Here is a 14,109-nt window from a genome sequence, read left to right on the forward strand (position 1 = left end):
TGACTGAGCCACCCAGGTGCTCCAAGATTCCATTTCAAGTCTATAGCATAGATTCCTTTCTGGGTTAGAATACTATAGTTAAGAAAATGTCCCCTTTGACCATAGTTCTCAGTTTCAATTCCTTCCTGCACTCCCCAGGAGGGAATGACTGTTATGTTAGTGTGCAAATTTACAGTTTTCCTTCATGCTAACATTCATAAGCATACTAATATATAATATTGCCTTATGTAGCTCTGTGTATATTTACATAAATGGTATCACACTGAGTGGTCCTTCCATACTCTGTTTTTTTTTTTTTTCCATTCAACATTATTTCTTGGAGCTCTTTCCATGCTATCCATATAAATCTACCTCAGTCTTTTAAATTATTTCACAAAATTGTCACACCAAAATTTATGTACCTATTCTGCATTGATGGACATTTAGGTACTTTCCAGTTTTGTTAGTTTATTACAAACAGCGTTGCAATATACGTGCTTGTACATAACTTTTCCTGCTAATACCAAATTTTTCTGGTAGAAACAGAGAAATTGAGAATCCCTGGGTGGTTCAGCAGTTTATCGCCCAGGGCATGATCCTGGGGTCCTGGAATCGAGTCTCACATCAGGCTCCCTGCATGGAGCCTGCTTCTCCCTCTGCCTGTGTCTCTGCCCCTCTCTCTCTCTCTCTCTCTTTCTCTCTCTGTCTCTCATGGATAAATAAATAATAAAAATCTTTTTTTAAAAAAAAGAAACAGAAGTTGAATTGCTATTTATAGGGTTTGTCTATTTTAAAATTTTAATAGACACTGCCAAATTCTCTCTAAAGTGGCTACCGATAGATATTGCTGCCAATAACATTCTAAGGCACCTATCTTCTCATATCCTTGATGAAGGATGATGTTAACAAAACTTAATTTTTTCCTACCTGATAACCTCTTTATATGTATTCTATTAATCCTTAAAATTATTCTGCTAGATAAGATTGTTTATTGTTTTCATTTACATACAATGTAATACCTATATATTCTATATACTTTCCTTTCCAGTTCTTACGACCACATATAAACACAGAATAGGGTTTTAACCATTTTTATCTAAGAAATGAAATATGTAAGTCTCAGAAGGTGGTCAAGTAAACACAAAGGCAAACACTAGCAAGTGAGGGAGATCCTAAGCACATATCTACACAACACTAAGACCATTAATTGAAAATGCACATTCTCCTGTGCATTGCAAACAATGTATGTTTGGCATTGTCCAGAAATGAAGAAAGAAAATATTAAAGCAAATTCTGTCAAAAACTTATACACAACTGATGAATTACTGAACACTACATCTGAAACTAATATTATTCTATATATTGGCTGATTGAATTTAAATAAAAAAGCAAATAAAATGATAAAATAAAACAGTATTATTCAAAAATGGATTTCTCAGTGAGACAGTTTTATAAATGGTTTTATTCCCAAGTGACCTTGAGACAAGGGAGATACAGAAATGTTAAAACAAAAGCAAAATGAAATTAATAATGAATTTGTAATGCTTTTAAAAGGTAACAGTAGTGATGATACTCCATCTCAACTTAGAGCATTTGCATTTGGGTTCAGATGAAGAAGTGTCCAGTTGTGCTGTAGTCTCTGGTGAAGGAGAACAGTCTGGAGGAGCAATATCATTGGGTCAATGGGACCATTAGGGAGGAAGATTGATGTTTTAAAGTCTACCCCTGGATTAAGCCAGGTAAGAGGCATTGTATCAGCATCCACAATGAACTGTTTATACTAGAGGACTCTAGAAGAAATATACTAACACCTGCCTTTATAGCAATAATTTTTCTGTATTCCCCCTATTAACACTTGTGAATTGTATCAGTGAACTTGGAAACATGAACTCTGTCTACACTGGCTACTGAAAAGTTCTGAGCAAAATCTGTGACCCATCTGTAGTAAGAATTTGGGTCACCTGGTGCGCACTCTTATTCATATTCCCGGTTCTCCTTTGCATCCCTGCTTTGTGTCTCTCACTATTCTTTGTTCTATGACCATATATATTTTATATATCTTTGCAAACTGCTTGCTCAAGTATTTGGGAGCAAAGTAGAATATAAAAATGTCTAAGAGTTTGCTTTATGCACAAGGTTGGTGCATTTAAAATTTTTTTTATTTAAATTCAATTTTGGTAACATATCCTATATTATTAGTTTCAGGGGTAGAATTTAGTGGGTTGTCAGTTGCATATAATGTCCAGGGCTCATTACATCAAGTGCCCTCCTTAATGCCCATCACCCCATTATGCAACCTCCCCTCCAGCGACCCTTTGTTTCCTATAGTTAAGAGTCTTTTATGGTTTTCCTCCCTCTATGTTTTTATCTTATTTTATTTTTCCTTTCCTTCCTCTATTGTCATCGGTTTTGTTTCTTAAATTCCATGTATAAATGAAATCATAGCATATTTGTCTCTCTCTCTGACTGACTTGTTTCACTGAGCATAATACACTCTAGTTCCATCCACGTTGTTACAAGTGGATCATTCTTTTTGATGACTCAGTAATATTCTGTTGTATATAGAGACCATATCTTCTTTATCCATTCATCTGTCGACGGACATCTGGGCTCTTTCCATAGTTTGGCTGTTGTGGACATTGCTGCTATGAACATTGGGGTGCAGGTGTCCTGGTATTTCACATCAGTATCTTTGTGGTAAATACCTAGTAGTGCAATTGCTGGGTCAGAGGGTAGCCTTATTTTTAACTTCTCGAAGAACGTCCATACTGTTTTCCAGAGTGGCTGCACCAGCTTGCATTCCCACCAGCAGTGCAAGAGTGTTCCCCTCTCTGTATGCTCGCCAGCATCTCTTGTTTCCTGAGTTGTTAATTTTAGCCATTCTCACTGATATGAGGTGGTATCTCATTGTGGTTTCGATTTGTATTTCCCTGATGCTGAGGGATGTGGGGCATTTTTACCTGTGCTGTTAGACCAACCAAGTCAAGAATTGGGTTGGTGCATTTGAAAGTGAATTAGTCATGGAGGTCACTGATGTCTCTGACCTCTGCTCCAATCTCACCCATGTTCCTACTCTGTAGTCTTTCTAGACTTCTTCCCCATAATTCCCCCTGTTCTCTCTCAGTCTCTGTCTCTGTCTCTCTCTGAGCTTCTGTGTTTCTCTCTCTCTCTATGTTGGAGGACCATCCTGACCCCCCAGTCAAAGTTGAGGACCTCCCAAATATTCTCTTAGCCCTCCATACTTCCCTTTCATACAGTTCCTCATTGTTTCATGTCTGCCTTCCCATTAAACTGCAATCACCATGGCAGCGTGGTGCCGGACATGCACTGTGTGCACAAAGAGTTTCTGTGAGTACATTAATCATATGACTGTATCTCAGGACGTTTTTAGAGCTGTAGGTGACCTACCATTGACTAAACTGTTCCACTCCCCTCTTTGCACAAATAAAGACTTGAAGCTCACAGTGGGGGTGGGGGTGAACTGATTTGCTAATGGTTCGCAGCTGATTCATGAACGCACCCCCTTTCCAGCCCAGCAGCCCTCCAAGCGCTCCAGGACAGCTGGCGCGGCCTGTGGAACAGCTTCTTCAGGAGGAGGTGAAACTGCTCCAGCCGGGGAACATGGTGTGGGCCAAGGATCTTTGCTTCAAGTCTGGCAACTCTGGCTTCCTGTTTTCAGGGAAATCATGCCACTCAGCTTTGTCGTGTGAATTTCATGGCGAGGGATACTTTACTCCTTCTGATCATAATTGTGATGCTTCCCTAGAAGAAATGGAAAAGTACATGTGGAGCGGCTGTTTTCATATCATGTTCTGGAGGTCACAGGGATCCGTACAGGCCTCTCCCATGCCGGGAGGGTGAGGGGAAGCCACTGGGCTTTGGGGCCCTGGCCTCTTGTTCAGCTAATCAAGGCAATTCCCCATTCCCCCCCTTTTACATGTTTTAAATATGAGTTTCTGTGTAAACTTGCATTTGAAAATAAAGGTCCCACTGCTAAAATTATGTTATAATCTGTGAATTTAATCTGGTCCTCTAATTTTGTAAACAAGGAAAAGACAGGCCAAGGAAAAGATGCAATTCGCGAGAGAACAAGACTAGGACTCAAGTGTATTTCTCCTGACTCCCAGTGCCTTGAGCATGCACTTTTCTCCATACACACACACACACACACACACACACACACACACTCAGTACTCTCATTCACAAACACATACACTCATACACAATCTTACAACATAGAAACACACACACACACAGAGTACTCTGACACACAAACACATACACTCATACACAATCACACATAGAAACACACACAGTCACACACACACACACCATGGACCTGAAGGGGAAAGAGGGAAGAGGTGGGTCTTGTTAACATCCCACTACCAATAAAGTTGGTCTCAGGCCTTCCTCCACCCAGGACCTTATCTTATTTCATCTTTCCCTCTCTCCATCCTACTGGTACAGTAACAGATGCTCTCCTTCCCTTCCCTGGCTCAGGAAATGTTCTGTTCTTGTCACTTTGTGAGAATAGCTATTCTCCATCTTTTTCTGGGGGTGCAGCAAGAGGGAAAGACTGGTCACATTGGAAGCCCGAGCTCTCCCAGTGGAAACAGAGTTGTTGCCTGTGGAGAAACAACTTCAGACTTCAGGGAAGGAGTTCTCTTAGCGGGAGGAGGAATGTGATAGCAGGAAAGTGTGCCTCCCAAAGCCCTGATACCACAGTGCATGTGTGGCCAGGCAGTATATCTAGGAGGAGTTCACCATACAAAATAACTACAACAAGGCAGAATGTGGCTGGTTGAGCTGACTCCACCTGTGGAGGACTCACCTCTGCCTTAGACACATAGGCAGAGACACATTTCTCCAAACACAAAGATTCAAGCTCAAAACCAAGGAGGGAAATATTTGGGTACCAGAGAGGAGAGAACTCAAAATCAGAGTGGAGCTGAAGCTCTGTGGCTAAGGGGATTTCTGAGTCACAGCGAGGTACTGGGCTGTGGGAGGTGATCCGGGCCACTGGGCCCATGTGCAAAATATAAGCGGGCTAGGAGTCAGGAGAGGCTGCTGTCCAACCCACCACCTGCAGATGAGAAAAACCCCACCCATGTGTTTGTAGAAAATGGTTGAGATGCTTTCCAACTTCTAAGAAATATCAGAACCCCAGGCCTGTGTTCATGCAGATGTGAGGTCTTCACACTGATGGCAAACAAAGAAATTAACATAAACACTGGTCCAGTAGGAGTATCAGGCAAGTTCAAAGCCACCTTGGAGGGACAACTACACAAACCAGAGCAAATCGGCCTCCCACAGCAAACCCTGGTGGAAAAGGAGCTCAAGAGTCATAAGTTATAAACCATACAAGGAAACAAGCCAGCAAGAGGAAGTAGCAGCAGGAACAACAAGTGGATAAAGGTACATACCATGACCCATATGGGACAAAATATCTTCAACATTGATTAGGAAAAGACCCCGGCTGTAGCTTTCAGCTGAAGCAAGTTAATTTGATGGTGGACTCATGGATCACACATCATGCAGATGCTGCAAAGGAGCTCAATAAACTTTTATTTTATAGATGAAGAAACAGAGATTCAGAGAGAAGTGACTTACTAAGGCCACCAACAGGTTAGTGGAGATGAGGAACAGAATCCATATCCCCAGACTTCTAGCCCTGTGCTACTTGTACTGCCCCACGATGCCCTAATTTCCCAGGTAGATGTGCAAAACCTAGCTTCAAAAGAGGACTAGGAGGAAAGAGGGAAAGAAAAACCTTCTCAAGACCTGGGAAACCCCAGAGCCAAGACCCTCACTCTCATTAGCCAAGCTCAGATTTGGCTGTGAAACAACCAGAAATTTTAAATAAGCCCTTCCTATTTTCTTCTGCATTATGCTGACCTGTTTCTCTTTCCAACTCTTCCTGTATTTTCCTTTGTCCTTGTCCTGACTGTCAGCATGATGGAACTGTCATCAGAATTGGGGCAGGTCAGTTCTGATAGTTTCCCCTTCCTACTCAACTTCTACCCTACCCTCCATGCAGGCCCTGCTTGCACACTGTGCATGAGAACCAGGGAGAGGAGAGAGGAAGGAAGGGTGCGGAGAGGCTAAGCCTGGTACCTTTGGGCCAGTCTCACTGGCTGCAGGTACTTGGCAGAGATAGAGATGAAGGTGGACTGAACCCATATCCCACATGGGAGTAGACATGGGTTCAGTACTGCATGGCCAGAGATTTAAACATATAAAGTTTAGTTCAGACATAAATAAGGCAAAAGCTCTTGGTACATAGGAGCACTCCCTCTGGGCTTTTATAATTCATTTGTTATGTAAGACACTAGGCTCACACAATCCCAAATTCACTGAGGATATAATTATAGATCAGAAAACCAAATTATTTTACAATAAGAAATACAAAGATCACACAGTAGGCCCAGAGCATGTGCTTAGAAATATTTGTGTATGTTGAAATAAAAATCCTATAATAATGTTGTCTTGGCTTGAATATTCATTCCCAACTGCTCAGGACCTGATTTTCCAGGGATGTGTTTTAGAATTATTGTCAGCTTTGTCTGCTTTACTCATTTATTTACACATTCAGTAATAACAAATATTGATTGGGCATCAGCTATGTACCAGGTACTGGTCTAGACCTTGTAATACAATGACGTGAAAGGACACAGTCTTTTCCCATAAGGAGCTCACAATTTACTAGAAGAGAAAGTCAAACAAAAATGGCCATTAAAATATGCAGTGAGAAATGCAAGGTATGCTGTGGAGCCCACAAGAGGGACATTATAATATTAACTAATGCTGTACATTAATTAGTGTTTCATTGGGAGGTACAGTCCCAGGGAGCAAAGGTAAAGGGGCAAAGGAGCTAAGGCAAGGAGGGACATAAAGCAAACTAAGAGGGTATATTACTGAGCTGATCACAGCTTCAGGAAGGACACAGTTTTGTAGTATCTTCAGACAGATCGCAGAAGCCACCAGTCCTCCAAACAGCCCATTGGAAGGAAGAGCAAATTATTTGCCAGATCCTGCCTATCTCTTGTCTCTAATTCTCTAATGTTCACTGATCCATGGAATTAAGTCCTCCTGTACTTCAGGGTTGTGTTATCCAGTTCCTCTGACCAACGACCAGAAAAACCATATTCTACATGGCCCAGTGCTACAGCTGAACTCAAAAGTGAGGCAAGAGCCAAAGTCTCGTTGGGTCCAGCAGTATTTATAGTCTCCAGATACAACATAGGATGCCAAAAGACGACTCTTCAGTTTGGGTTTGTCTCCACAACACTCACTAAAAAACACACATGGTCAAAATTTTCTTACATGTTCACACTCTTCATTTCTCCCTGCCCTAATCCTTGGTAAATGCTATTCTACTTTCTGTCTATGAATTTGCTTATTCTAGGAACCTCATATAAGCAGGATCCTACAGTATTTGTCCTTTTTGTCTGTCTAGTCCTAATTTTGACCAGTCTCAGAATGCTGGCATAAAATAATTTCTGGGATGTAGATTCTTACCAGCTTCAAACATAAATTGGATGACCCTCTCAAATGGAATGTCTTGCCCTATTTGTTTCATCACCTCGGGACCCATATGTCTATGTCATTGACTGTTCTAGAATCTCATTAATAGAGTTCCAAGAACAAATAAAGTTCCTTTATTCAGCTATTTTTTCCAACAAATATTTATTGACCACCTACTGTGTCAGATGCTCTTCTGTGGAAGACTGGTATTCATGCAGATAGATTTTGAAAATATTGAAACATATTCTTGTAGGTTAACAGGTGCTTTTCCAAGCCTACAAAGTACCCTATCTGCTCTGATCCCTGCCTTGGAAACCCTGAAATTCTCCATGATCCACCAGTAGAGGAATAGTTGGGCCAACAAGAGGCCTCTAGGATCCTCACACTATGGTCCTCATCCATTCTGATTAGTCATTAAACAAGAAAGACTTAATCATACTCCCACAGAACCCCCAGGATGGTGGGCATGTAAGGCAAACACCTTCTCTTACTTGGATCTGGTATACAGTATCATGTCAAGATGGCCAAGTCTGATCTTAGCCATCAGAGGATCAAATGGACAATTTGGGTTCAGTTGAATAAAGTGTTTTCTAAGAATCAGAATTTTCTGCAGACAGTAGGTATAAAACCACCTTGTCCTAGAGACATCTAAGCAGAGGTTGGATTATACCAGATTGTAAGACTGTATTGGAGGAGGCTCAAGCTTCGGCTGGGAGAGCAGGTCCATTCCAATTATGGGATTCTATAATTCTGTGATTCTAAATTGGGCATCAGTAAACTAAAGACCACAGCCAAAATCCAGCCCTGCTCCCACTCTGTTTTTATAAATAAAGATTTATTGGAACGTAGCACGTGCGTGTGTTTACATATCATCTACCTTTGACCTACCAGGGCAGAATTGAGTAGGTACCACAGAGATCATTTAGTTGCAAAGCCTAAATTTTTTCTTCACTGGCCGTTTACAGAAAACACTTGTCAACCCCATTCTAAAAGACTCCTAGGATGAATTCTTTGATAAAGCAACCAATTACTTCTACTCTACCTTTGTCATTAATCCAGGTGGTATTGCTACTAGATTGTCTTCCTTAAAGAGATGCCTGTCTTTGTTTTGGATATTAGTAAAAAATATTCAGGTGATCCCTCAGAGTCAATTACAGTTTCCCATGCTGTCAAATGGACAACCAGAGGAAAGTGAAGCTCCTGATGTGCTTTAACACACCTTTTCTCCCATTTCCACTGTGAAAGGACTGAACTTGAACATGACAGCAAAGTCAGCAAAGCTGAAAGCAGAGCTCCTATCTCGGTCATATAGGGATTTCCACAGATGATTGCTTTACATGGATGATTTACAACTTTACCTGTTACACACATGTAGATGCTACTGCTTGTGTTTCATAGTTGAGGTGACAGAGGTTTAGGGAGTTTCCAGAATGTGCCCAAAGTCACATATGGAGCTAGGATGTTGCCTACATTTTAATTCTTAAAACTCTGTTTCACATCCATGTTTATCAGTCCAGACTTGAGATATTTTGAGTGACTCCACTAAGCAGAATAAAGCCCAGAGACTGGATAGAACCACAACACAGCCCATGCTTTTTTTTTTTTAAGAGTTTATGTATTTATTCATGAGCGACATGAAGAGAGAGGCAGAGACACAGGTATGGGACTTGATCCCAGGACCCCAGGATCATGACGTGAGCCAAAGGCAGATTCTCAACCACTGAGCCACCCAGGCATCCCTCCAGCCCATGTCACATTTAGATCACCGAGAGAGAGAGAGAGAGAGAGAGAGAGAGAGAGAGAGATACAATAGGAATATCTCTTTTTTAAAAAAATATTTATTTATTTTAGACACAGAAAGTAAGTAGACAAGAGAATGCATGAACTGGGGGAGGGGCAGAAGGAGAGGGAGAGGGAGAGCCCCAAGCAGACTCCCCCCTGAGCAAAGAGCCTGATGTTGGTCTCTATCCCACGACCCTGAGATCATGACCCAAGCCAAAACCAAGAGCCAGACACTCAATGGACTGAGCCACTCAGGAGCCCTTAAGGCAACAAGAATATTTCAATGGAGGATCCGAAGCTCCCAATTCCACATAATTCTGGAAGAACCAGCTGACCTAATTTGCTTGTTTTACTTTAATCTATTCATGATTATTTCAGGTGGAAAGAAAAAAAGTTCCATCTGAAGATCCTGTGGTTAAAGAGGGAAAGATTGAACATTAGACTGGTCTTGTTACCCAATAACAAAACAAATGTAGAATACGAAATCTGTCAGCAGTGGACCCAGGGAGGTCAAATGCCACTCAGTTTACTTCTTTTGTTCAGTTGTTCCTCAAAGAGGAAGTTACACAATAGGAAAGACGTGGAGACTGAGAATTGAGGACATATGGGAATCCCACTGTCTTTCCGGTCCTATTGTGTGCAAAGCCCTTATGTGAAGCTGCTTTCAGCTGAAGGAGAATACAAGAAGCACTCTTCATATTAGACTGATGTCATTAGGCATCCTGAAGGTAGATAGGGAGGGGGAATGGGTGGGTCCTAACTGCTCTGTCTCCGCAGAACTTAGATTGGAAAGGAGGTAGAAAGGGAAGGGAATTTTTTTTAATAAAATAATTTTTATAGGTGTTCAATTTACCAACATACAGAATAACACCCAGTGCTCATCCCGTCAAGTGTCCCCCTCAGTGCCCGTCACCCACTCACCCCCACCCCCCGCCCTCCTCCCCTTCCACCACCCCTAGTTCGTTTAAGGGAAGGGAATTTTGAGGGCTCACTCGATCACCCAGACTTTTCAAAGAGCATTAAATTTGGTGTTGGCTACTCCAAATATGGCGTCTACAATGGGCCAAATAGAAGATACTCAGTAAGTATTTATTTAGGGAGGTGGTGGGGGATGGGGTAACTGGGTGACAGGCATTAAGGAGGGCACGTGATGTAATGAACAATGGGTGTTACAACTGATGAATCACTGACCTCTGCCTCTGAAACTAATGATGGCTAATTGAATTTAAATTTTAAAAAGCAAAAAATATATAAATAAATATAAACAAACAAACAAACAAACAAATAAATAAATAAATAAATAAAAAAGCACGTATTTATTTCATGGACGGATGAAACAAGCTTCTATTAGAACGTCCTGGAAGGGTACAGAGGCAGCCTCAGAGCTCAGCAGGAAAGGACGGTGTGTCCGATGAGTGATGTCTGCCATGGTGTGGAATAAGGAAGCGCAGCCTAAAGACGGGATCAGTATTTATTTCTTCTTTAGTGCAGTGGAAATGTCACCTTACATCACAGACTTGTGTCCCTCAAACCTATATATAGAAATGGCAAAGAGGAAAAAAAAGAGCAGAAAGGGACGAGTTGATGAAGAGAAAAAGCATTAGAAGAATGGGGAGGAAGAGAGGAGGGAAAAGTGTTAAATGGCTACCAATAGGCCACCAAATCCTGACCTTGCTTTCAGTGGGAATATGCAGAATTTCACATGGGCCTTCTGTTTTTACCAAGATTAAAAGGACACAAGGAACCACAGTGTTCTTATTTTTGGGGTCAGAATGCAAACAATCCTGGTGGGAAGAACAGTCTCAGAGGGGAAGGGCTTGACAAAGCAGCTCTCAAAACATGAGCTTAGCAATCAACTTTCCAGAAAAGAAAATGTTGTCACTTTGTTAACTGATACCTCCTGGGTTTTCCAGAACCAAGTTTATTCCAGAGTCTCTAGAAGACACTGTTTCCCAATGCATTTTGCCACCATTTGACTGGTTTCCTGGATCCCTGCTAAAAGAAAGAGATTGGTCCCCACAAACACAGCCAGGGCTTCCTGGCCATGTCAGACCACAGGTGAGAGGCAGAAGTAGGAAATACCTGAACCCGCTCCAAACCCCCACAGAACTGAACCTCAGACGTGAATCATGGTTTGGCTCAGAAGGTTGCACGTGCTCAAACTGAGAAAGAAAGCAGACATGGGACTTCCCTCTTGCCTCTTTCTGGAGGAAGTGAAATCAGCCTTCTGCAGCACTGATGTCTATCTTTTGCAGAAAAGTTGCCTTTTTCTTTTAGAGGCCAAAGTTTGGTGTTTAGGCCCTAGAGAGTAGCCACTGGGGGGGGTTTCTGCAATCGCATATGCATTTCAGCACAAGAAAAAGCAAAGGAAGTTGCTGGTGAGCAGAGTCAAGCAAGAAAGAAATGGGGCATAGTCAAGGTCTCAGGCCACTTCCTCACACCTGACAGCCACGAGCCACAATTCCTGCTTGTGGCACGCAAATTTAAGTCATGCTGGAATTCCCATCATTTTACACTTCTCTTTTCATTGTTTCTCCATGAATAGAAAATAGAACTTCCTTGAACACAGCATTCACAGACTCAGGCTTCGGATCATTTCAGGTACATGGAGATTCCAAAAATAATTATTTTCTTTTGGCTTTTTTTAAAATGCATATTCATTGCTTATTTTCCTGAGTACAAGAGCGATGATTATTCCATACCCAGCACTGTGTTTGGTACTTAGCAGATTCTCACTGAAAATGTGTCAGATGAGTAGAGATAAGCTCTTGTTAAAAATTAAAAAAAAAATACAGGAAAGTAAGAGGGAAAAATGTACATCATCTCTAAAACCTACCAGCTGGATATCATTGCTGTCGGTGGGTGGGTGTATATCCCTCTGGTGAAACACATGTGTACGTAGTGGAGGTCACGCTGAATGTCTATCGTGCTTTTATCACTTAACATTACGGCATAAGACTTTCTTATGTTACTAACATCTTTTGAAAGTATAATTATGATGGCTGAACAACATTTTGTCATATGGATGCAATATAATTTCCCTTCCTATCGGCTCTTTTAGCTATTTGCCACTTTTTCTATGGTACAAACGAAGAAGACTGTTCAAATAACGTGACTGGGTTTTCAGAGAAACAGCAACACCTGCATAAAGAATGATCTGTATTTGCCTTGCTCATATTCTCTTTGCAGAAGAGTGAGCACGCAATGGGATCGGTTAACAGGTAAACAAAAAGTAATAAATTATCAGCGTGTCTCCCAACCCAGGCAAATGTGAGGGTTTTCTCATGCTGACTAACTAGTCCTGCAAAGTCTGATGAGGAGTGTGTGGGGATTTGAATGACCATATTGGAAGTACTCGAGGGCACTCGGCTCTAATTTTTCTAGTGGTAGAATCACTCGACTGAGCTACAAGTTTATAACGAACCCATTTATAAATTAGCCAGACATCCCGAGCACAGACTTGCTTCTCTGGCCAAATATAAACTGGACACTGGCTCGTACATTAAACCCTCCTAGATATAAGTGAATTCCTCCAAGCATGATAACCTGGCCATGAATAAACCCAAGGTTTTAATAATGACTAGTGGAATTCAACCTGTGACAACTGGCCTCATTCTATCTAAAAACACCTGTCACTGCGTTAGCGACAATATGCCACCATTCAATTCCCTGAAGCCTTTTCCCCAGGTTGCCTACAGGGGATAGTGGAGTGATACCCGAAAACTGAAACATGCAGCCTCAGCGCTGCCTCTGGTTCATGGTAAGACTTGGGGGGCCAGTAGGGTGCCACTGGGGCCTGCATTAATTCCTTTGGCTTCTTTGGCTACCACTGAATATACTGAGATGCACCCTAGTGGTCTCAAGGAAGCGATGGAGCCGGGCTTCATTTAATCCTCATCCTAGGTCAGTGGGTCTGGAAACTGTTCCAAATTATGGGGTCTCATAGACACAGCACTGGCACGCAAAAGGAAATGCATGGAATCATGTCCTCCTAACGAAAGAACAAATGACCGGTGCTTTAAAAAAATGAGTAATAGCCATATTCTTCTTTATGCTTCTATGCTGAGTACATGAGCTTCACAGCAGAATGAAAAATTAAAGCTATAACAGCAGGTACCAACTTATTGCCAACTATACACACACACAGAGGAGGGGTAAGCGTGTATATATGTACGCAAGGGTTCTTTGGCCACCGCCTGCTTTTGATCAATCAAAACCTAGATTAGAGTGTGGGTTTTCTCTTTGCTTAAACATTTCTGCCTGAAAGGAAACAACACAGTGGGGGGAACCACTTGCTTTCGGGCTGAGCACTGAGGGCAGCACACTGGAGTTTCCAGCAAAACCGAGTCCCCTTCGGGTCCCTGCAGCTCCGCCTTAGGTAGCGGTACCTCCGAAGCCTGCATTATTACGCTTGCAGCAATGAAACCCCACGTGACTCGTGGCCAAGATTTTCACTCCTTTCTTGTGTGTGAACTGCCTTCACCCTCAGGTGAACGGGAACCGCAGGCCTTGGTCTGGGCCTGCAGCTCACCCCGGTGAGGTGGAGGCAGGGTATCTCAGCAGGGGCGATGATGCCCTTCACCTCTGCATTTATAAGAAAAGGAAACTGGTTTTGGAGTCCCAGGAGAGAACCGTCAAGGAAAATCTGACATCAAGAGGGTGAGAAAAAAAAAAAAAAAAAGAGGGTGAGCAAATAGGGAAACCAAAGCTTCCTCTCACAGCAGGAAACCTCCCGTGGAGGAAACCCTAAGACAGGTGGTAGTGCTTTTTCTGAGAGCCCTCTGCTGTTGCAGAGTCACCAGCCTGGGGCCGGGGAGGTGGGGG

At 42.2% G+C, this 14,109-nt stretch overlaps 1 long non-coding RNA gene across 2 annotated transcripts; it reads right to left on the reverse strand.

Moving 5' to 3' along the window:
• Positions 1-1,423: 1,423 nt before the first annotated feature.
• Positions 1,424-7,574, reverse strand: LOC102153348. 2 transcript variants are annotated; one of them, XR_005372952.1, is made up of 3 exons: positions 7,498-7,574; positions 3,500-3,741; positions 1,424-1,636 (listed from the first exon to the last, which is right to left on the reverse strand). It is a non-coding gene; the product is annotated as an uncharacterized LOC102153348 (long non-coding RNA). The 2 variants fall into 2 exon arrangements; XR_005372951.1 differs by having other exon boundaries at positions 3,388-3,741.
• Positions 7,575-14,109: the final 6,535 nt, after the last annotated feature.

The sequence above is a fragment of the Canis lupus genome, chromosome 18, assembly GCF_011100685.1.
Source record: "Canis lupus familiaris isolate Mischka breed German Shepherd chromosome 18, alternate assembly UU_Cfam_GSD_1.0, whole genome shotgun sequence".
In the NCBI taxonomy this organism is placed as follows: Eukaryota; Metazoa; Chordata; class Mammalia; order Carnivora; family Canidae; genus Canis; species Canis lupus.